The sequence below is a fragment of the Protopterus annectens genome, chromosome 12.part0, assembly GCF_019279795.1.
Source record: "Protopterus annectens isolate FY-2018-M chromosome 12.part0, PAN1.0, whole genome shotgun sequence".
NCBI lineage: Eukaryota > Metazoa > Chordata > Ceratodontiformes > Protopteridae > Protopterus > Protopterus annectens.
The window spans coordinates 339,391,336-339,414,930 of NC_056746.1; the positions used below are offsets into that span (position 1 = coordinate 339,391,336).

Sequence of the window (23,595 nt, forward strand, 5' to 3'; positions counted from 1 at the left end):
GCGTCCTTCACAAATGCCCCTTTTGACGGCTCTTTGCTGTTTGGGAAGACCATCCGTGACACGCTTGTCCAGAGCAAGAAAGACTGGAAGACTTCTGCTGTCGGGATCAGCTTCTCTGCTCCCCAAAGGTCCTTCTCCAGGAACCAAAGGGGACAAAAGATGTGGTTCCGGAAATCCCAACAGTCCCGTTTAGCTCCGGACCCCTAGTCATTCAGAGGCAGAGGACAGGGTGGACGCCGGCCCAGAGGCAGAGGCGGGACTGAAGAAGTTTGGGTCAAGAACCTTTTTTGGATCGGCCCGCACAGCAGCCCTGAGGGGTTACCAGACTGCTCCACTCTGGAGGCAGTCGGGGGGGGGGGGTGTTTCTCGAGGCACCTAGCAGTTTGGAGTCCATTACAATGGATCACTGGGTACTTCGAATCATATCCAGAGGTTACACTATCCCCTTTCTTAATCTCCCTCTCAGATCCCAGAGCCTCCCCGATCAAAGGGAGGCAACAGCCACAGAAATAAAGCAGCTGCTAGGAAAAAAGAGCAATCCATCCCATCCCCCAAGATCAATCCGGATCAGGCTTCTACTCCAGGTTCCTTCTGGTGCCAAAAAAGACTGGGGACTTGAGACCAATCCTCGACCTATACACTCTAAACCTGTCAGTTGTCCAAGAAACGTTCTGGATGGTCACCATTCAATCCATTCTCCCACTCCTGCAGGAGAACGACTGGATGTGCTCTATAGACCTCAAGGATGCATACTACCACATTTTTATGGACAGACGATCCAGAAGGTTTCTCTGCTTCCGGCTGGGAGCCAGCCACTATCAGTTCAGGGTCCTTTCCTTTGGTCTTGCCACAGCCCCCAGGGTGTTCACCAAAGTGATGGCAGTTGTAGAGGCCCACCTGAGGCTTCAGGGAATACAGGTCTTTCCATACCTAGACGACTGGCTCCTGACCGCCCCCACCAGGCATCTACTCTGTTCAGCCAGGAATTACTTCCTTCACTTGGCCTCTCATCTGGGAATCTCAATCAATCTCAAGAAATCCTCCCTTCAACCAACTCAAACCTTGGATTTCATAGTAGCCTGGCTAGACACAAACCTGTTGAGGGCCTTCCTAACTCCGGACAGGCTTCGAACTTTGACACTCCACGTGCTGGCCCTCCTACAATCCCCGGTCCCTCCAGTGGAACTGGTTCTGAGGGCGCTAGGTTCCATGGCTGCAGCCATCAGTCTGTCGCCTCTAGCTCGTCTAAACATGAGGGTCCTGCAATGGACCTTGCAGGTTCAATGGTCCATCCTGCAACATCCGCTAAATGCATCTATCTCCCTCAGCAAGGTTTGCAAGAAATCCCTACTCTGGTGGATCCAGTCCTCTGATCTCCGGGAAGGGCGCCCCTTCTGTATGGCCCCACCCCTAGCCACGGTGACCACGGACACTTCTCACCTCAGTTGAGGGGGGCACTGCATGGGCAGAACTGTCCAAGGCATGTGGACCCACTCAGAGACCTTGTTGCACATCAGTGTCCTAGAGACGAGGGCAGTGCTTTTAGCGTTGCAAGCACTCCAGGCCCTTCTTCCCTTGGGGACAATTGCGATTCAGTCAGATATGTCAGTAGTCTGGTACATCAACAAACTGGGGAACCAGATCCTATCCATTATGTCGAAAGGCCATGAGAGTTTGGGAATGGGCGATCGCCACCAACCACTTTCTCATAGCAACACACATTCCGGGTCGGTCGAACATTTTGGTAGACGGGCTGAGACAAACCATCCTCTCGCCTTACGAGTGGTCTCTTTTACCCGAGAGTAGCGAAGCAAATCTTCCTCAAGTGGGGTCAACCTTGCTGCAATCTATTTGCGTCGCCTTCAAACGCAAAGTGCAGCGAGTACTTCGCTCTACTTCCCCCACCAGGGGAATCCCCCAGAGACTCTCTAGTCCATGTTTGGCCATCCGGTCTACTTTATGCTTATCCACCTCTTCCTCTCATGATAAAATTCTTGCAGAAAGTTCGTCAGTTGGGGAGCAGAGTGATCCTCATAGCCCCATTCTGGTCTCGTCAAATGTGGTTCACTTGCCTATGGTCTCATCTAGTCAATCCTCCATGGATTTTGGATCCCACTCCGGATCTGATATCTCACCTCCTGGGGTTTACGACCCCAAACCTGGACAATCTCAAGCTCACAGCTTGGTTGATCCAGTTCCAATCATAGCTAGGATTCCCGGTATCTCCTCTTCCGTTAAAGCTATTTTAGTAGCCACTCAAACCTTCTACTAGAAAGGTCTATAAGAGCAAATGGAAACGTTTTTCAATCTGAGCAGAACATAGAAATTTAGATCCCTTTACAGCCCCGATACCAGCTGTATTAGATTTTTTGTCATACTTATTTGATCAAGGTGCCAGGTCCTCCACCATCAAAGTCCAATTAGCAGCAATTTCACACTTTCATGTGGGAAGTGATCTCTGTTTAGCTTCTTCCAAGATCTGCAAGACTTTCCTAAAAGGTTACCTTCCTGTTAAGGATGCAGTCCCTCCGTGGGATTTAACTCTTGATGTAATGGGATCCTATCTCGCCTACATTCATAACTGATGGGTTCGGGGCCGATCCGTCGGCTCCGACTCGGCCACTCTACCTAGAACGAAGTCTCTTATTGGCTGGGCTACCCCTTATCCCATAATGCACCACACCTACTTCCCCAGATCTCGTTTGCCACTTTTCAAGCCGGACGTGGTCTCGACTTGGCTGGAGCTAATTTTTTTTCTGACCTTTTGGTCTTTTATGACTAGGGGTTCTGTCAGTATTTAAACAAACGGCTGTTTTCACAGCTTTGTGAGCGTTTGTGTTAACTTTCGTGAAATTTTTATATTTTTTCTCTAATCAGCGCTACTGTGTATCAGGCAAGGCCCGTTTAAGTTAGAGGGCTCTTGCCCTTATTGTATACTTTTTTCCTTGCTTTTCTTGTGTGTGAGTGTTTTAGTTTTTGGGCTAAGCCCGTTTAAGTTAGTGGGCTTTAGCCCATTTTGTCCTGTTTACTGTTTTTTGACCTTAGTGTAAATTTCTGGTATTTCTTGTCACTATGTCTAAGGAACATAAGTCGGGTTTCAAGAAATGTGCAAAATGTAGTTATAAGATGTCTATTACAGACAGCCATGCTATCTGTGTGTACTGTTTAGGGCCCAAACATTTACAAGATACCTGTAGTGTGTGTCATGCTTTCTCTTCCAGGGTTCTCCAGGAGAGAGAAAATAAATTGATTCTAAGGGGCCTTATCAAGCCTTCTTTTGAAGAAGCTTTGGCATCTTCTCCTGCTCCCAAAAAGAAGAGATCGTCTGCTCCGACCAGTCCGTCGGACCCGACTCCTAAGAAGCATAGATCGTCGGCTCCGACCAGTCCATTGGACCCGACAACTAAAACGAGGCTCAACGTAGTCTTCCTCGGCTCCAATGGATTCGGAGCCGATGGTTGAAGGGTCTGCCTCGGTGCTTCTCCCCTCTGCTCCATTGGTTTCGGAGCCGCAGGTGAGTGCATCAAGAGGCCAATCACCTCCCTTGGCTCCATTGATCTCGGAGCCGTTGGAAGTGTGCAGCTCAGACTCTTCCCCCTCGGCTCCAGAGCCTCCTTCTGCGCCGACACTGTTGCAGCCAGACCCGGTCTCTGCTCCAATAGTGCTGGAACCCTTTCGGAGCCGGTCCCCTGCCTTATTGGAGCCGAGGCAGAAGTCTTCTCGGCCCCAGTCTGTTTCCTCCAAATCCTCTAGGTTATCTGATTCGGATTTGGATAGGGTTATCCAGAGGCTGTTCAGTCCCCAGTCTTTACCAAAATGATCTTGGCTCCAGCCCACACGGCTTCGGATCCGATTCCACCTCCCATACACTCTCTATTCCTCCTCCGACCTCCTTGGAGCCGTTGGAGTTGGTGCAGGTAGAACGGAGCGGAATCGTCCAGTCGGAGCAGAGACCCCCTCGGAGTTTTTCTGCTCCAACTTTCATTCCTACCCTGTCCTCTGTGTCAGGGTTTGGTACCGGGTCTTCCTCTGCAGGGGCCGAGGGCAACACTGTAGAGCTCGCCTCTTCGATGCCCAGTCTTCCCCTTGGAGCATCTGCCGCGGGCATTCCTGGTACCTCCGTGGTCCCTCAGCAAGTGCTCTCCGCGGAGTCTGGAGGGCCTGCTTTTGAGGCCATGAGGAGCGCGCTGGCCATGGCTTTGCCGGTTCAGCAGGTTTCTACCTCTCCATCCCAAGTTCTGGGTACTGGTGCCTCTGGAGACATTCTTTCCCATGATAGTGGGGCACCAGGGCCTGAGGATACCCCCTTGGGGGGTTCCCTTCTTCCAGGGGGTCCTGAGTCTGCCTCTGATGAACCCCCAAGGAAGAAACTGTGTAAGAGGAAGCACGTTGATTCCCAAGATGAATCCATCACTTCAGACACTGACCTCGATGATGCGGAGGGGTCCCCCAAATCGTCCTCAGATGACGTCTCTTTCTCTGATATCCTTGAGATTTTGAGACCGAGAGGAGATTGGCAATCCAAAGCCCCTACCACTGAGGAGTCAGTTTTCCTCAAGGCCTTCGGGGCTCAGCCCTCCTCCTGGGTGTCTCCACCCTTTGATGAGCTATTGGACCTTATCTCTCGGAGGGTGTGGGAACATCCTGACATGGCGGAACCGGTACCTGCCAGGCCCAATAAGTTCCTTTCAGCTCCCCCCCCCCCCCCAGAAGGAATTCCTTACCAGGGGCGTTGCAGTTGATGCTATGGTGGTGGCATCTGCCACTCAGCAGGACGTGGCAGAGGCTTTGTCTATTCATCCTCCTAATAAGGATTCTAGGAGCATGGATAGGTACGGGAAGCGTACCCTCTCTTCAGCGACCTTTACCATGCGGTCGCTAAACTATCTGTCACTTTACAAGGCTCCAAAGGGACCTCCTCAAGGAGTTAGAGTCCCTTGCGGGTAACCTTCCTGAGGCGTTAGCACAGACTGTAGGCGCCCAGATGACTACCCTAAATTCCATTGTTAACTCGTCCATGAGGCTCATTTCCTATGCAGCCGAGGGGGCGAGTAGAGCAGCGGGCACGGGAGTGGCTCTTAGGAGACAAGCCTGGCTACGCTTGTGTCCATTTGCGGAGGCCTTTAAGTCTTCCTTTGCCGACTCCCCTTTTGATGGGTCTTCCTTGTCTGGACCCAAGGTGAAGGACACGCTTACTCTGTGCGAGCAAGAGGGAAAGACCTTGACTGCCCTTGGGGCCCGTTTTTCCGCTCCCTCTAGACCTTATCCCAAGGGCCAGAGAGGAAAAACTTGGAAAAAATCTGTGCTGCGGCCATCTCAGCGTATCACCTTTTATAGGCGCAGAGTTAGACACAAGAAAGATGCGGGCATTTTTGCCATCAGACAGAATTCAGATTCTACAATCGCAGGTCCAAAACTTGTTACCCAAATCTTGAGTTCCTGCCAGACAGATTCTTCAGTTATTAGGTTCGATGGCTGCAACTATCCTCCTAGTACCTTTAGCCAGGTTGCACATGCGGGTGCTCCAATGGCTGTTATCAGTTCAATGGTCATACCAAGAACTCCCCCTGAACCACCCGGTTCTGATTACGGACAGTTGTCGTCAGGACCTCCGTTGGTGGCTATGTCGGTCCAACCTGGGCCGGGGGCGTCCCTTCGCCCTTCAGCCCCCTGTTGCTACAGTGACCACGGATTCCTCCCATATAGGGTGGGGGGGTCATTATCTGGACAGGTCGGTCCAAGGCACGTGGCAGGATTGCGAAGCGCACCTTCACATCAATATTCTGGAAATGAGAGCGGTGCTTCTGGTTTTACAAGCACTTAATCACGCTCTCCCCCAAGGTACTATTGTGATTCTGTCCGACAACATGTCGGTAGTTTGGCACATAAACAAGCAGGGGGGAACCAGGCCCTACCCCCTTTGCAGGGAGGCCATGAGAGTATGGCACTGGGCCATAGCCTCTCACAGTTTCCTAGTAGCCACGCACATTCCGGGGAAAGCCAATGTGATTGCAGACAGGCTCAGCAGGACTCTCCTGTTGCCCCATGAGTGGTCCCTCAACAGAGTAGCTGCGCAGATCTTCGCGAGATGGGGCCTCCCTTGTTGCGACTTGTTCGCCAGCCCCAACAATGCGAAGTGCAGAGAGTTCTTCACTCTGACACCCTCTCAGGGACAGCCTCCCAGGGACGCTCTAGCCCACAATTGGCCCCCCGGTCTGCTTTATGCCTTCCCCCCCGATTCCTCTTCTTCCAAGGGTGATTCAGAAGGCCCTTCATGTCGGGTGCCTCATGATTTTGGTCGCCCCACATTGGCCCCGTCAGGTTTGGTTCCCCTTTCTTCAGAAGTATATAGTACAGGGTCCTTGGATTCTGGACCCAGTACTGGATCTGTTATCCAATCCGTCGGGGCACTCTCATCCGTCCCTCCGGTCGCTCCGGCTGGCTGCTTGGCTACTCCACTTCCATCCTTAGTTAGGGATCTTTCCTTTTCTTCAGAAGTGATGCACATCTTGTCTTCGTCCCACAAGCCGTCTACCGTTAAGCTGTATTCCAGCAAATGGAAAAGATTTGTTTGTTGAGCCCAGCAGCGAAGCATTGATCCTCTCACAGCCCCAGTACCGCAGGTCTTGGAATTTCTAGCTTCATTGTTTCATTCTGGCTCTTCAGTCTCCACTCTTAAAGTTCAGCTGGCTGCTAGATCTAATTTTCATGTTGCTATAGAGCCTTCTTTAATGGCCAACAGACTGTGCAAGTCCTTTCTTAGAGGAGCCTGGCTCCTCAGGCCCCCTATGGTTCATCCTGTGCCCCCTTGGGACTTAAATTTAGTTCTGGCCTCCTTAACTGCCCGTCCCTTTGAGCCAGCAGCCACTTGTGATTTAAAATTCCTTTCTTGGACAACTGCCTTTCTTGTGGCAATAACCTCTGCTAAGTGTGTTTCAGAGCTTCAAGCTCTCTCTTCTTCCCCTCCTTATTTGATTTTCCACAGAGACAAAGTTTCTCTTAGATTGAATCCATCTTTTTTGCCTAAGGTAGCATCCCCTTTATGCATTCAGCAATCCATTGGAGCTCCCAGTTTTCTTCCCAAATTTTTCTTTTTTTTTTTAATAGAGCAGAATATACTTTCCACCAGTTGGATGTTCACAGGCAACTGCGTTTTTACTTGGATAGGACCACTCGGACTCGAAAATCTGGCCAACTGTTTGTGTCCTTTGCAGAGAATAGGTTAGGTCTTCCAGTTGCCAAAGCCACAATTGCCAAATGGATTAAGGATTGCATCTCTTTCATTTACTCTGTCAGGCAAAGAGTTGCCTGTCCCAATCAAAGCTCATTCTACCAGGGCTATGGCCACCTCTGTAGCTTTTCACTCCAAAGTATCAATAGATTATATCTGTGCGGCTGCTACTTGGTCTTCTCTGCACACATTTATTTCTCATTATAAACTTGATGTGGCTTCCCAAGGTAGAGCTTCATTTGGTTCCGCAGTTCTCAGGAGTGTGTTCCAGTGAGCCACCCGGGGTTTTAGGTGCTAGGGACGCTGTCCCATCAGTTATGAATGTAGGCGAGATAGGATCCCATTACATCTTTTAGTTATGTACTTACCATAACTTTGGATGTATGGGATCCATCTCGCCTACATTCATACATACCCACCCTCCTTCCCCCTACCTTTTGGATTTGGAGGAAACATTGGTCCTGCTGTGCTCTCCTCTGGAAGGGCTCTAGTTGGTTACATTTATCGATATGTGTTCTGTACCTGTATGTATGAAAGCAAACAAGATCTGGGGAAGTAGGTGTGGTGCATTATGGGATAAGGGGTAGCCCAGCCAATAAGAGACTTCGTTCTAGGTATAGTGGCAGAGTCTGAGCCGACGTATCGGCTCCAAACCCATCAGTTATGAATGTAGGCGAGATGGATCCCATACATCCAAAGTTATGGTAAGTACATAACTAAAAGTTCTCCAGGCTCTTACTGCCCCTCCCTTTGAACCTGCAGCTTCGGAGGATCTAAAATAATTTTTCTTGGAAAGCGGCCTTTCTCATTGCTATCACTTCGGCTAGAAGGGTTTCGGAGCTTCAAGCCCTTTGGGACAAACCTCCATATCTGGTCTTTCATAAAGACAGAGTTTTCCTCAGGACCAGTCCCTCCTTGCCTAAAGTCGCCTCTGAGTCCAACATTAATCAATCTATCAATTTACCGTTTTTTTCCCCCAAATTATCACAATAAAGGTGAATACAAATTACATTCTTTGGACGTGCACATACAATTGAAATTCTATTTACACAGGACTACTGAACATAGGAAATCTGAGCAACTCCTTGTATCCTTTGCTAAACCCTTTTTGGGTAAACCTGTGTCAAAGCTACATTGTCCAGATGGATTTCACAATGTTTACTTCTTGCATATAAGAGTTCTGGCCGACCAGAACCTGTCTGAGTTCAGGCCCATTCTACTCTATCGGTTTCCACTTCTGCTGCCTTTTGGTCCAGAGTGTCCTTGGATGACGTTTGTTCAGCAGCCACTTGGGCTTCATCCCATACTTTTATTACCCATTGCAAGCTGGATATAATTTCCGGAGGGGAGGGCGTCCTTTGGCTCTGCAGTGCTCTGGAATATTTTTCCATGAGGACCTCCCAAGTTTTTTGGTAGCTGGGGACTCTGTCCCACAGGTTGATAAATAAATGAAGTTAACTACTTCAGATAAAGAAGTTATGTACTCACCATAACGTTCCATCTGAGTAGGTAACCTCATTTGTCAGCAACCAACCCCCCCTTCGTCCCCCTAACCTGTAGTTTGTCCTTTTTAGGATCTTTGTGCTTCCTGTGCCAGATGACATCAGGCTAGGATGTTTAGTTGATCCTTTGGTTGTAGTATTCTATAATGCTAAAGCAAACTCTATATCTGAGGACAGAGAGGGATGGCAGGTGGGTAAGGGGGAGGAGCTTGGAGCTTGGATCTTAGCTAAATAAAGCTTCCGGCTCTGATCCGATTCGGATCCGATACCCACAGGTTGCTGACAAATGGTTACCTACTCAGATGGAATGTTATGGTGAGTACATAACTTCTTTTTTCTCGTATCCAGAAAAGAAGGTACTTGACTAATTCTAGACCTCTCTCTTATCTAAACACTTTTCTGAAGGTGCCCTCCTTTCGAATGTTGTCCATTCAGACTTTGTTCCAAGTAAGTGACCTGTTGGTGACCTCTCTAGATATCCTGTTGCAAAATCTTCATTTTACCACTTCTCTTACAACTCTCTGGGGTTTACAATTAACTAAAAAAACTCTTTTTCTCTCCTCAGGACTGTGCTTTTTGGTGGTGCATTCAGGAGATGGTGCTGCTGCATATCCTTGCCTCCCCCCCTTGCCTTGGCGCTCCTTTCCTTCTTCTTTCTCCTTCTTTCTTCATTCTGTGCCAGGGAGTTTCTGAGAGGAGGGATTCTCATCATATCTGCCATCCTTCCTTCTGCTCTGGCTAAAAACTCCACATGAAATGCTGGTTTGGTTGGAAGTCAGATTGATCATTCATGCACATCTTAGAATTTGTAGTTCCTTTTCTACCTTGTCTCAAGAAGGATCGTCACTGGTGGATCAAGCAGATGTTCTTCATCTCACATTGCTGCAGTCCTTACTCTTGGGTAGTCCGCTGTCCACGGTCGGCCCGAATATCAGAGTATAAGGCTGGCGTCGGTCAGGCGCATTTAACTGACGCCAGGACGTCAGGGTACAAATGCGCATGACCGGCGTCATATCCTCAGTCTTTTGCCGCATGGTCCGATGCAGAAGCAGTTTGCGAGTGCAGGTTGGCGTTCTGAAATATTTCGAAGCGAAGTTTCAGACCGAGTTCAGAGTTGGCTAAGTACCCGTTGGGAATATTTTGGTTTTTCTTGCCTCAGTCATTTACCGGATGTCAGAAAAAGTGAATAACTGTATTTCTTGTGGGAAACAGATACCTCATAGGGATTATCATACTTTGTGTATTCCTTGTTTAGGGCCTGAGCACGACGTTGTTGGTTCGCTCTTGTGCTAGGTTTAACAAACCCACTATAAAGAGAAGGTTAGATTGTGCAAGGTTAGTGTTTGGGAAGCGTTGTAATTATAAAATGCCGTCGGATGCTCCGGCCCGCTTCCTCAAGAAGCGCAAGGATAAAACAGTGAAGCCTAGGGTTGAAGAACCGCAGTCCGGACGCCGGTTCTTTAGAGGTGTCAGTGGAGCCGTGGTTTTGCCAGGAGTTTCCATGGTGTCCCAGGCAGAAACTATACTATTACAGGATGTGGCCTCTCAGGAGGCAAGTCAGGCTGAGGGGCTTCTCAGGTGACTGTTCTCCTCTCTTCCTAAGGTGGTTAGAGCCTCTCCTTCTGTTACCAAAACTTCTTTGAGAGGCAGGCCTAGTTCAGCTTCAGTGGGGCTTCTCCTGGCATTTCAGGTTCTATACCCAAGAAACATATGCTTAAAATGGCAGAAGATTTGATTACTATGATTAGAGGTTCTATGCCCCTCCTGCTAAGAGGCCTAGGGTGGAGCCTGAGTTTGATAGTTTTGAACAGTGTTCAGATGTTTCAGAGTCTTCTGTGAAGATATGCAGGAGTATCCTACTTATTCTGATTCTGATATGGATGATTCTACTCCTTCAGCTTCTCCTCCTGAGGATTTCTCATTTCCAGAGACCCTGCATTCCATGAGGGAGCATTTTCAATGGGAAGGCCAGGATTACTCTGATTCCAGGATACGGCTTAGGGAATTCTTGTTTTACCCCAGCATAGGCCTTTAGCTATTCCTCCTGTGTTGAATGTAGTGGAAGATGTTTTGCAGAGGCTTCTCTGAATCCCTGATTCTTTGCCTCCTGCTCCTGTTAAGCCTGATAGGTATTATAGGGTGCCTGAAGTTCATAAATATTTGTTTAAGAGTCCTAGGGCAGACCCAGAAACTATTTCTCAGGGGCCTAAGGGTGTAAAGGCTTCTGTGGTTAAAAATCCTGTTCCCACTGATAAAGAGGCAAGGGCTTTGGATAGGTGGGGAAAGAAAGTTTATACTTCTTCCACTCTAGCCATGAGGGCATTGAATTGTCAGTTTCACATGCTTAAATATCAAAATTATCTCCTTTCACAATTGAAATCTAAGGTGGATGCTTTGGCAGTTGGTATTGAGTGTAAAGAGTTGCTGGATTTGGTTCATGTTTCTGAACAAGTGGGTAAGCATTCTTTGCAATGTGGTTTTGATGCTGTACAGGCCTCATCTAGGGTGGCTGCCACTGTTCTGTTCTTCGCAGGCATGCTTGGTTGAAGGATCAGAATTTAGCTGAACATGTTAAGACAAGGATTTTAGATGCTCCTTTACAATCTGATGTGTTGTTTGGTCGCCTGTTGAGACAGTCTTAAAGAAAATGGAGGACAAGGCTAAGTCTATGCAGACTGTTAAAGATTTTTGCAGGTGCAGCCTCCAAAGTTTAGTAGAAATTGGCCTGCTAAGGGGTGGACATATCCTGCTTATGATTCCCAGTCTAGGGGTAGGTCTAGACGTGGTAGGGCAGAGCTCAGGGCTCTTTCAGGCCTAGAACAGGAGTTCTCCTGCTCAGACTTCTGGTGAGGGCAGGGGTCAGTCCTTTCGTAAACAAACCCAATGACCTGTCTTTTCAGCTGCCAGCAGATTCCTGGCAGCACCTTTGGGAGGAAGGTTGGCCCTTTTCAAAGAAAATTGGAATTTAATTACTCAGGACAGATGGGTATTGGATATCATACACCACGGCTACAGGTTTTATTTCCATACCTTGCCTCCTTTCAAAAGCATGCCAGACGTTTGTGAGCCTCTATTCTTTGTTGAGGAGGAACAAGTTTCTCTGTTGCTCCAACTAGGGGCCATACAGCCGGTCCCTCTGCCAGAAGTGGGCCTAGGATTTTATTCTCGCCTGTTCCTAGTACCAAAGAAGGGGAACACGTGGAGACCAATTTTGGATTTATCTATCCTCAACACTTATCTGGACATTCCCAAGTTCAAAATGTTGACGTTGCAGCAGCTTTTACCTCTGCTGGCCAAAGATCACTGGATGGTAACTTTAGATCTCAAGGAAGCTTACCTTCATGTGCCTATAAGGCTAAGTTGCAGGAAGTATCTGCGGTTACGAGCTGGAAATTCTCACTATCAGTTCTCTGCATTGCCCTTTGGCTTATCTACTGCGCCCAGAGTATTCACAAAGGTTCTGGCTCCAGTGATAGCTTACTTCAGGCTTCAAGGAATTCAAATCTATTCTTATTTGGACGACTGCCTGATTCTGGCTCAAGAAAGGAAGACCTTCTTCAGCATCTGGAATATGTTATAGCAGTGCTAAGATGCCTAGGGTATTCTGTGAATGAAATAAAGTCCAGTCTAGTACCCTCTCAAGACATGTGCTTTCTGGGTGTGAGACTGAATACAGCAGCCCAGATGGCCTTTTTAACCCCGGACAAACAAAAGAGTCTGTCACTTTACTTCCATCAACTATCTCATCAGTCCGTGCTGACTGCAAGGACAGTCCTTCAAGCCTTAGGGTTCATGGCATCTTGTATTCTGGTGCTTCCCAATGCCAAACTGCATATGAGGAAGCTACAATGGTATCTCAAAAATGTATGGACACAGCACTGCCAGGATTTGGACACTGTCATTCACATTATACCTTGCCTTCAGAAGGAATTCTTGTGGTGGGCTCAGGAATGTCACCTAAACAAGGGACTCTCTGTGACCCGGCCAGAGGCAAGTCAGATCTTAACGACAGATGCCTCAGACATTGCTTGGGGAGCTCATCTAAATGGAAAGTGGATACAAGACAGGTGGCCTGCCAGACTACAACATCTACATATCAACATGAAGGAGATGTTAGCAGTCCAGTTTGCATTAATGGCTTTCAAGGAGTTACTTCTTCCAGGGCAGGTGTTGATTCTAACAGACAACACAACTGTCATGTGGTACATCAACAAGCAAGGGGGAACACATTCTTATCCTCTATGCAGGCAAGCAATGATTTTATGGGAGACTCCTCTCAGGTTACAGCTCAATCTTCAGGCAAGGTTTCTGCCAGGAGCACAGAACTCCTTAGCAGATGTGTTGAGCAGACAAATCATGGATCCCCACGAGTGGAAACTGGATCTTCATGTATTTCAGAAATTGACAGTGTCATGGGGAACTCCAGACATAGATCTGTTCGCTTCTCCACTAAACCACCAGCTGCCAAAGTTTTGCACAAAGGTTTCATCACACAGCTTGGAAAGTGGATGCTCTTTCTTTCAGTTGGAGCAATCTTCATGTGTATGCCTTTCCACCTCTGCCTCTTCTTCCAAAGGTGCTATTAAAGGTCAGACAAGACAGGCCAAGGATGATTTTAATAGCTCCAGATTGGCCTCGGCAACACTGGTACCCATTACTAAGAAGTCTGCACGGAAGCCTCCATGGCCTTTGCCTCTGATTCCACATCTGTTGTCACAGGAGGACAGCCATCTGCTCAATGTCAAGCTTCACTCTCTTCATCTAACAGCCTGGCATATTCTGTTTTGAATCACAGCAGGCCTCCACTTCCTCAACAAGTTTTGAATGTTATTTTGGAAGCTAGAAGACCTAGTACAAGGAAAGTGTATGCTGACAAATGGAAGAGATTTTTATTTTGGAGTGCAGCAAAGATTTGGAGATTTCTGAGCCTAATTTGTGTGTGGCTCTTCAATATCTTACTGAGTTATTGGACAAAGGTTTGTCCTTCTCTTCTATTAAGATTCATGCTGCAGCAATTTCAGCTCACTATGATTGTGACCCACCTTTGTTTTCGCATCCTTTGTTCAAGCAGTTTCTTAGAGGGGCAAAGAATATAAGACCCCACGTAGAGCTCCTACTCCTGCTTGGGATCTCAATTTTGTGTTGGAGAAACTCACTCTACAACCTTTTGAGCCTGCAGCTGCTGCTGAATTGAAATATTTGTCATGGAAGACTGCTTTTCTGTTGGCTATTACCTCTGCAAGAAGGGTGTCTGAATTACAGGCCCTTATGGCAGTAGAGCCTTTCTTGATTTTCCATAAGGATAGGGTATCATTACGTACTAATCCTTCTTTTATGCCTAAGGTGGTTTCTAGTGTGGCTTTAAACCAGACTATTCATTTGCCTACTTTTTTGCAGACCCTCAAAATAAAGGGAAAAGATTTTGCACACTTTAGATGTACACAGGCAGTTGCGTTATTATTTGGACAGAACTAAAGGGTTTAGGCAGCCTCAGCAGTTGTTTGTTTGTTTTGCGTTGAGTTGTCAGGGCAAGCGTGTGTCAAAACAAACTATTTCTAGGTGGATTGGCTTTTGCATTGCATTTTGTTATTCCCATCATGGCAAGGAGATTCCAGCTGGGTTTAGGCCTCATTCCACTAGGGCTACTGCCACTTCATCAGCACTCCTAAGGGGGGTGGCAGCTATGGATGTTTTGGAAGCAGAAACTTGGAGGTCAGTGCATACTTTCTCTAAGCATTATCACCTTCCTATCTACTCTAAGTCTAGGGCTGGTTTGCCACAGCTTTTGCAAGGCATGTTGTCAGCTCCTGCTTCCTTATGATTTGCCAGCCTCCCTTACCTCTGCTTTGGGATTCTACCCAATAGTCAGGACTGCAGCAATGTGAGATGAAGAACATAGTACAGTTTTGTACCTACCATAAATGTAGATGTTCAAGATCCACATTGCTGCAGTCCAATTTACCTCCCTCCTTCCCTCTGTAGTTAGGGGTGGTTGTGTGGGTGAGTTTACATGCTTACATATTGTGTATATATTGTTGTATATATTGTACATATGGTTAGTGCAGGTGGTTGGTTATTTGTTTGCTGTCTTTTGGTTTTGACCTTTATTTTAGGGTCTTCTGACATCTGGGGCAAGAAAAGACTGAGGATATGACGTCGGTCATTCGCATTAGTACCCTGACGTTCTGTCGTCACCCTAATGCGCCCTGACCGACTTCAGCCTTATACTTTGATATTCGGGCCGACCGAGGACAGCGGACTATACCCAATAGTCAGGACTGCAGCAATGGAATCCTCGAACATCTACATTTATGGTAGGTACAAAACTGTACTTTTTGCTTCATCAGGCACACATAGTGTCTCTGGAGCTCAAGAGCATCTTTATTTCTCTGCTTTATCATTTGGCCTTTCTATTTCCCAATTCACCATTCACTGTTTTTTTTGTTTTTGATTTTTTTTTGAGGGATTCAAAAGTATTATTTTGATACTTGGGTGACCTGTTTCAGGCATCCTCTCTAGATATCCTGTTGCAAAATCTTCATTTTACCACTTCTCTTCTGCAAAGCCTGGGGTTTACAATTAACTTAAAAACTCTTTTCTGACTCCTCAGGACTGTGCTTTTCTTGGGTGCAGGATTCAGATGGTGCCTATGCTGGCATCCTTGCCTCCTTCCAAGGCCTTGACGCTCCTTTCCTTCTTCTCTTCTCTTCTTCTCTCTCTGGTTCTGGGGAGGGGTTTGAACTCTGGGATTTCCATCTGCATCTCATATCCTTCTGCTCCCTCTGGCTAAACTCCACATGAGAATGTTTCAGTGGTTCCTGAAGTCAGATTGGATTCATCATGCACATCTTAGAATTTGTAGTTCCTTTTCTACCTTGTCTCAAGAAGGATCGTCACTGGTGGATCAAGCAGTTGTCTAAATCCAGGGCTCCCATTTCATCCAATTTTTCCCTCTCAGGAGCTGTTCACAGATGCTTCTAACGTGGGAAGGGGAGCAGCTTTTGGCTCCCTAAAGGTGCAGGGAGTGTGGCCATCTTTTCAACAGTGCATCACTGCCAAAGAGATGATAGCTCTTTTGCTGGCACTTCAGGTTTTTCATCCTCTCTTCTCCCCAGGACCTCTCAAGGTGTTTCAGGCAATACCACAGTGATGCGGTATGTAAACAAACCGAGGAGAACACTGTCTTCCTTTCCAGTTGGCACTCCTGGTGTGGGATTTTGCTGTCCAGTATCAAGTGACTGTTTAAGCAATTTACATTCCCTTAGGTCAAAACATTGTGGCAAGCAGTCTAAGCAAGTCCTTATCTCAATCCCATGAATGAATGCTTCACAGGGATTTGTTTCTGGAAATTGTCCATTAGTGTGGTACTCCTCAAATAGATCTGTTTGCCTCCCCTCTGAACAACGTCCTCTGCTTTGTGCCAGAGTCTGGTTTGGAAGGTGGACACAATCTTTTTTTTGGAAGGGGATTTTTTTATACGTTCTCTTCTCGTCATTCCAAAAGTCCTGTTCAGTATGCAACAGGATGCTCAAAAAATCTAGTTGGTGACTCCCTTTTGGACAAGACCGCATTGGTTCCCTCTTCTCCATTTAGCCAAGGGCAATCATCACAAGTTACCTCAAAGGGAGGATAAGGGATCTTTTCATCCACCCCCCCCCTTTCCACTCTTCAGCTGACACTGTGGATGATAGGCTTTTGATTCCACAGACACCTTTTTTCCTGCGGATGTGCTTAGGGTCCTGCAGAAGGCTAGGAAACCAGTACTAGGAAGTCCGATTTATCCAAATAGAGTTTTTTGTTTGACTTTCTTGAAACCTGGATTAATTTTCTTTGGATATTCCTTTGATTCTCTCATCTATGTGAATTGCTCAATGTTGGGTTGGCTTATTCGTCTGTTAACACCCATTTATCACCTAGCTCTGCTTGTCTGGCTTTATCTTCTCCTTTAGCTTCTAGATTTGAGACTAAACAATTGCTAAAGGTGTCCTTCATTTAGGCCTCCCAGGAAGCCTGACCTCCTCCCTGGGCTGGTCAATTGACTCTGGCTCCTTTTGAGCCTGCAGCTGCAGCTTCCTTGCAACATTGCTCTTGGAAGACGCTACTTTTGTTAGCTCCTAGTTCTGCCAAACAGGTGTTGAGGCTTCAAGCCCTTATGGCCTGTCCTCCCTTTTTGTTTTTTCATAAGGAATTGTGTCCTTGTGTACTAATCCTTTGGTCAGTCTACTGTTCATTTTCCGCAATCCGTCTGTGAGAAGGTGTTGCACACATTGGATCTGTGTAGACGACTCAGATCTTTAAAATCTGATCAGCTCTTTGTATCCTTTCATTCCAGGGCTAAGGTTGGCTGTATCCAAGCAAACCATTTCTTTTTGAATCTCAAAAACTATTTCTTTTTGTTATTCCTTTTATGGTAAGAGCGTTATTCTGTTAAAGCTCATGCTGGTAGGATTGTGGCTTCTTCTGGTGCTTTTTCATGGGTTTGATTACTAACTCTATTCTTGAGGCAGCTACCTGGACTCCTGTGCATACATTTACAAAGCACTAAAAGTTGGATGGAATTTCCAGAACTAGAGCTGGTTTTGCTAGGGCCATCATTCATGGCTTCCTAGAGGGCTCTGCTGGTCCTTCCTCTTCCCGTTTCTTCCTGAGCTTTGGCACTTCCCCTTATGTAAAGAATTCTGTAACATTGAAATGGAAGAACATAGTGCAGTTGTGTAAAACTTTTACCATAACTGTTGATGTCCTTCTCATATTCACTCCCTCCATCTGCCCCCTGGTCCATTTTACTTCTGAATGTACTGATTACCTCTCCTTTCCTTGGATTGGCATTCCTACTGGGGCTCTCAATTCTGAGGATGGTAAGTCTGGACGTATGCTGCTTGTGTAGCATAGGGCATAAAGGTAACTTGTGACATGCGGCATACCTCAAAGCAGCCTAAAGGCTTTGGTGTACTTTCCAGATATTGGGCCACCATTGGCACGGGGTCCCTAATGTAATGAATACTACAGAAGTGAAGAAAAGGATATATACCATTATGGTAAGATTTTATATAACTGTACTGTCTTGTCGAGCCTCTTTTTTTTTTTTTTTTTTTACCTAGGATTCTCCAAGTATAGAATTTCACTGCAGACTAGTCTGTCCTTCGTATACAGCTCACAACCACTCTAAAGTCTTGAAAAATAGCCGAGCTGGATCCTGCGCACACTGTCGTCACAGTTGGAAGTAGCAGCCAAACCACAAAGCTATTCAGCACAAACGGGCGTAGTTTATTGTAAATGGTGAAATAACAGCGTAAGAACATAACCAACTTAGCGCTTTCTCCCTTCATCTAAGGGCATCATCAGATCAGATGATGCCCTTAGATGAAGGGAGAAAGCGCTAAGTTGGTTGTGTTCTTACGCTGTTATTTCACCATTTACAATAAACTACGCCTGTTTGTGCTGAATAGCTTTGTGGTTTGGCTGCTACTTCCAACTGTGACGACAGTGTGCGCAGGATCCAGCTCGGCTATTTTTCTAGTCTGTCCTTCGTGCCGAAGACAGATGCTGAAGCAGACCTAAGCCAGTTATTCAGTTTACTTCTGTTGGAATAGTTAGAAAAGAATAGAGGTACTTTTCACACAGAATGGGTGTTTAATTGCAAGTCGGATTTTACATATACAAGGCCAAATCAGTGAGAAGCATCACAGTTGGTTACATTTTCTGCCAAGAAAATAGGATAGAGAGTTTCTTTAAAGTCCCTTTACGCAAGCATTTTTCTGACTGCATTAAATTTTGCTGTGAAAAATATGAATCGTTGCCTCTCCTCTGTCAAACTTGCATCCTTGCTGGCTTTGATTTTGAAGGTCTTGGTCTTCCTTCAGGGCCACAATCCAAGGTATGTTCCAGTGATGTCTATCCAGGAGGACAAACTGTATTCCTGCTACTTGTAGTTGAGGGTGATCTTTGTTATACCAAATATTAAAACAATGACTTATCACAATAATAGGTATGGATGAGGCAAACCGAACTCAACATTCCCACCCTTTTTTCCTCCTGCCTTATTTCGGATATGGTCCGGAGAATTATTGGCTATGTTTTATTGTTTTACTTCACTTTTGAGTGGCACACAAGATGTGTAGTGGAATGTTAGTTGGTAGAGCATTATAGGTAAATAATAGAAGCTAGTAGTCTGGCAAAGTTGTAGATGGCAAGGTAAATGAAAGCCTGTAGTTTGTCCTGCTGACTGAAGATGGACTTACTGCAACATTAGATGTGGATAAATAAGTACATAACCTTAGTTATAATTTTCATAGTACTAAACTTTTTTCTATAGTTTCATCCCTTTCCTGTGTATCTTCAGATTCCAGATGTTCATAGTGTTTCACTGTTGCAGTCATGACTGTAGGGTTCTCCCCTGCTGGCAGGCAGTCCTCGGTCGGCCAGAATCCCAAAGTCTGGGTCCGGCGTCGGCTGTTCAACCATGCTCCCTGACGGTCAGAGCACCAGGAGTACAAAGCTGACAGCCGATGCCATCTTCTCCAGTCTTTCTTGCCGTGCGGTGATAGCAGTTCGCAAGTGCCGGTCGGCTGACTCCTGACAATTTTTTCTAATAAACTTCAGTCCGAAGACTTTCTTCTCCACTCAAAGCTAAGTACCCCGTTGGAGAAATTTTTTTCTTGCTCCAGTCCGATGTCAGAAAAAGTTAATTGTATTTCATGTGGGAAGCAAATACCTCATAAGGATTTTCATTCTTACTGTATTCCTTGCTTAGGCCCTGACCACGACATAGCTAGTTGTCAGTTTTTTGTGCTAGATTCAATCAACGTACAATTAAACGAAGGTACGATTTTGCTTTTCATTACTTCGGTAGGCGATTTAACTACAAAATGTCGTCTGATACAGTTCCGGCTACCAGAGTTCACAAATATCGCAAGGATAAAGACAGGCCTCCGAGGTCCAAATCTGATAGCGCACAAGCGGAGCTAGCTTCAGGTTCGTCCGTCGTCAGTGAGGCGCTTTTGCAGCCCCTGTCGTCAGCCATTTCAGAACCAATGGCCAAAACGGACTCTCATGAGGAGCCAACCAGTCCTTGCAATATTTCTATTGCAGGACCTTCGGACAATGCTCCTTCGGATGGGTCCGGTACCGGCTTCCGAATGGGTTTTCAGGCCTACTCTGCTTCTAATAAAGGCAAAGACTCCTTCTAAATCAAAGACTGCAACACAGGCCTCTTCTGAACCGGCTCCCAAGTCACAGAAACAGTTACTCAAGATGGCAGAGGATTTACTTACTATGATTAGGGGTTCACATCCCCCTCCAGATAAAAGGCCGAGGCAGGATGTTTATTATGATTCCTCTGATCAGGTTTCTGTTTCTTCAGTTTCTTCTTCTGACCAGGAATATTCTTTCCCTCCTTATGAGGATTCTGATGCTGAGGAATCCATTCCTTCAGCTTCTCCCCCTGAGGATTTCTCTTTTGGGGAAACTTTGCATGAAATGAGGGAACATTTCCACTGGGGAGGACAGGAGTATTTGGAATCTAAGAAAAGACTAAGGGATTTTCTTCTTCTCCCCCAGCATAGACCCCTGGCTATTCCTCCTGTTTTGGATATTGTGGATGATGCTTTTTCCGAGGCTAACTTAACCCCTGACTCTTCCTCCTGCTCCTGTTAAGCCTGATAGATATTACAGGGTTCCTGATTCCCACCAGTTTTTATACAAGAACCCTTCTGCTGACCCTGAAACCATTTCTCAGGGTCCTAAGGGAGTTAAGGCCGCTTCTGCCAAAAATCCCATTCCCACTGAAAAGGATTCTAGATCTTTAGAAAGATGGGGCAAAAAAGTGTACACTTCTGCTACTTTGTCCATTAGGGCTGTAAACTGTCAGTTTCATATGCTGAAATACCAGCAATTTCTCTTGTCTGTTGTAAAACAAAAGCTTACTTCCATTTCTGCCTGTGCAGATAAGGAATGACATGACTTATTGCATGCCGCTGAACAAGTTGGGAAGCATGGTTTACACTGTGGATTTGATGCCTTGGAGGCTTCTTGTAGGGCTGCTGCCTCCGGCACAGTCATTAGAAGGCATGCATGGCTAAAGGAACAAATTTTGCCAGAACAAGTAAAAGCTAAATTATTAGATGCTCCTGTTCAGCATAATGTTTTGTTTGGATCAAAAGCTGAAGAGGTGATTAAAAAGATGGAGGATGAGGCGAAATCCATGCAAACAGTTAAAGATTTCTTACAAGTACAGCCACCAGGATTTAGCAGGAATTGGCCTTCTAAAAATTGGTCCTTTCCCACTTCAGACAGGCCTCAGAGGGGTAGATATAGACGCTCCAGAGGGAGGCCTCAAACACAAGCTTCTTATAGACAAAGACAGTGGACTGCTTCCACCCCTAGGGGAGGAGAGGATAGGTCACAAACTCAATGACTCCCTCTGTTGGTCTGCAGGAACTTCTTGCTTGGAAGCCCCTCTCGGAGGAAAACACTCTCTTTTTATCAAAATTGGACTCGTATAACCCAAGACAAGTGGGTTCTGGATGTGGTTTTAAGAGGTTAGAAATTCCGTTTTCATACCCTGCCAAGGTCAAGCGGATGGCCAGACCTTCCAAAACATCAATGGACAGAGGCCTTAAACCAGGTGGAAGCTCTTTTGGCTATGAAAGCCATAGAACTGGTTCCACTTTCAGAGATGGGACAAGGTTTTTACTCGAGGCTCTTTCTAGTCCCCAGGAAGCAAAACTCATGGAGACCCATTCTGGATCTGTCTGTCTTGAACACCTTTCTAGAGATTCCAAAATGCAAGATGCTTACTCTACAGCAGCTACTTCCAATGCTATCCAAAGATGCATGGATGGTAACTCTGGATTTAAAGGAGGCATATTTACACATTCCCATCAGGCAGGAACGCAGAAAATACCTCTGGTTCAAGGCCGGATCGAGGCACTTTCAATTCTCTGCGCTGCCCTTTGGATTGTCTACTGCGCCCAGGGTCTTCACCAAATGCCTGGCTCCAGTAGTAGCTTACTGCAGACTCAAGGGAATTCAAATTTACCCTTATCTGGACGATTGTCTAATTCAGGCAGACAGCAAGGATGTCTTACTCCAGCATCTAGAGTTTGTACAGAACCTCCTCGAGTTCCTGGGATTCTCTGTAAACATAGTCAAATATGACACCCTTACAACAGATCACCACAACCCAGATGGCCTTTCTGACATCCAAAAAAACAATTACAGCTGGCTTCAACTTTCAAAACCTTGGCAACTTTAACTCCGCTATCTGCAAGGAGATTCCTGCAGGCTTTTGGTTACATGGCCTCCTGCATCCTTCTCGTACCATATGCAAGACTGCACATGAGGAAAATACAGTGGTACCTAAAAAGTGTATGGTCTCAGCATTGCCACAGTTTAGACATACTGATCTCCATCCTGCCTTGCCTTCAAAAGGAATTTCTTTGGTGGTCCAGGGCATATACTCTAAACAAAGGGAAGCCCTTCTGTCTGCCTCTTGCCACTCAGATTCTAACCACGGACGCCTCTGATTATGCTTGGGGAGCCCATTTTCAGGGCAACTGTCTGCAGGGCCTTTGGACAAAGGATCAGAAGCTCCTGCATATCAATTTAAAGGAAATGTTAGCCATTCAGAAAGCTCTAATGGCCTTCAGGAATCTTCTACAACCAGGACAACTACTAATACGGACAGACAACACCACAGTTATGGGGTACATAAACAAGCAAGAGGGATCTCATTCCTACCCCCTTTGCAGACTAGCTATGGATCACAGCTCTAGCTTGCAATCTGGACCTTCAAGCTCAGTTTCTACCAGGGAAGCAAAACTTCCTGGCAGACAGTCTGAGCAGAAACCTTTCGGATCCACACGAGTGGATGCTGGACTCCAAAATATTCAGGATAACAGCAGTCTGGGGATGTCCTCACATAGACCTCTTTGCATCCCATCTCAATCATCAACTACAGAATTTTTGCACCAGGACTTTCCACAAAGAAGCTTGGAAAGTGGATGCCCTATCATTCAGTTGGAGGAACCTCTCTGGATATGCCTTTTTGCCTCTTCCTCTTCTTCCACGGGTATTATTAAAGATAAAACAGGACAAGCCCAAGATGATGATCTTGCTGGCCCCAAATTGGCCTCGACAGTTTTGATACCCAACTCTAAAAAACCTATGTCTGGAGCCCCCTTGGATTTTACCTCAGTCTCCGAACCTTCTGTTCCAACATCAGGGTCAAATTCTACACACATGTCAGAACTCTGGCGGCCTGGTTAATCCAGGGCCTTTGATTTCTTCTTTGCTACCCAAGCAGGTTATGGATGTCATCTTAGAAGCCAGACGTCCTAGCACTAGAAAATCTTATGCAGGAAAATGGACAATGTTCCTGGATGCAGGCTCAGGATTCTGATCCTCTTCTTCCGAACATTCCTTTAATTTTACTTTACTTGACAGTTCTCTTACATAAGGGCCTCTTTTTCTCTTCCATTAAGATACATGCCTAAGAATTTAAGACCTCCTAGATCTCCTCCCATTCCTGCTTGGGATCTCAACTATGTTTTGGAAAAACTAACCTTGCCTCCTTTTGAGCCTGCTGCCTCTTCTGACATCAAGTTTTTATCTTTGAAGACTGCTATCCTGTTAGCCCTAACCTCTGCCAGGAGAGCTTCAGAGTTACAAGCTGTTATGGCTGTGGAACCTTGTATTATTTTTCATCAAGACAGGGTGTCTTTGAGGACTAATCCTACCTTCATGCCTAAGGTGGTTTCCAAAGTGGCTTTAAATCAAACTATCCACTTGCCAACTTTTTTCCCCACTCCTCAAAATAAAGGGGAAAGGATCTTGCATTCCTTGGATGTACACAGACAACTA

General features: G+C 46.3%; 1 protein-coding gene across 1 annotated transcript in view; it reads left to right on the forward strand.

Annotated features, from left to right (window-relative positions):
• The window catches only part of BFAR (bifunctional apoptosis regulator), a gene marked incomplete in the record, with an annotated part of 616,262 nt that overhangs the window by 113,530 nt on the left and 479,137 nt on the right, over positions 1-23,595 (forward strand).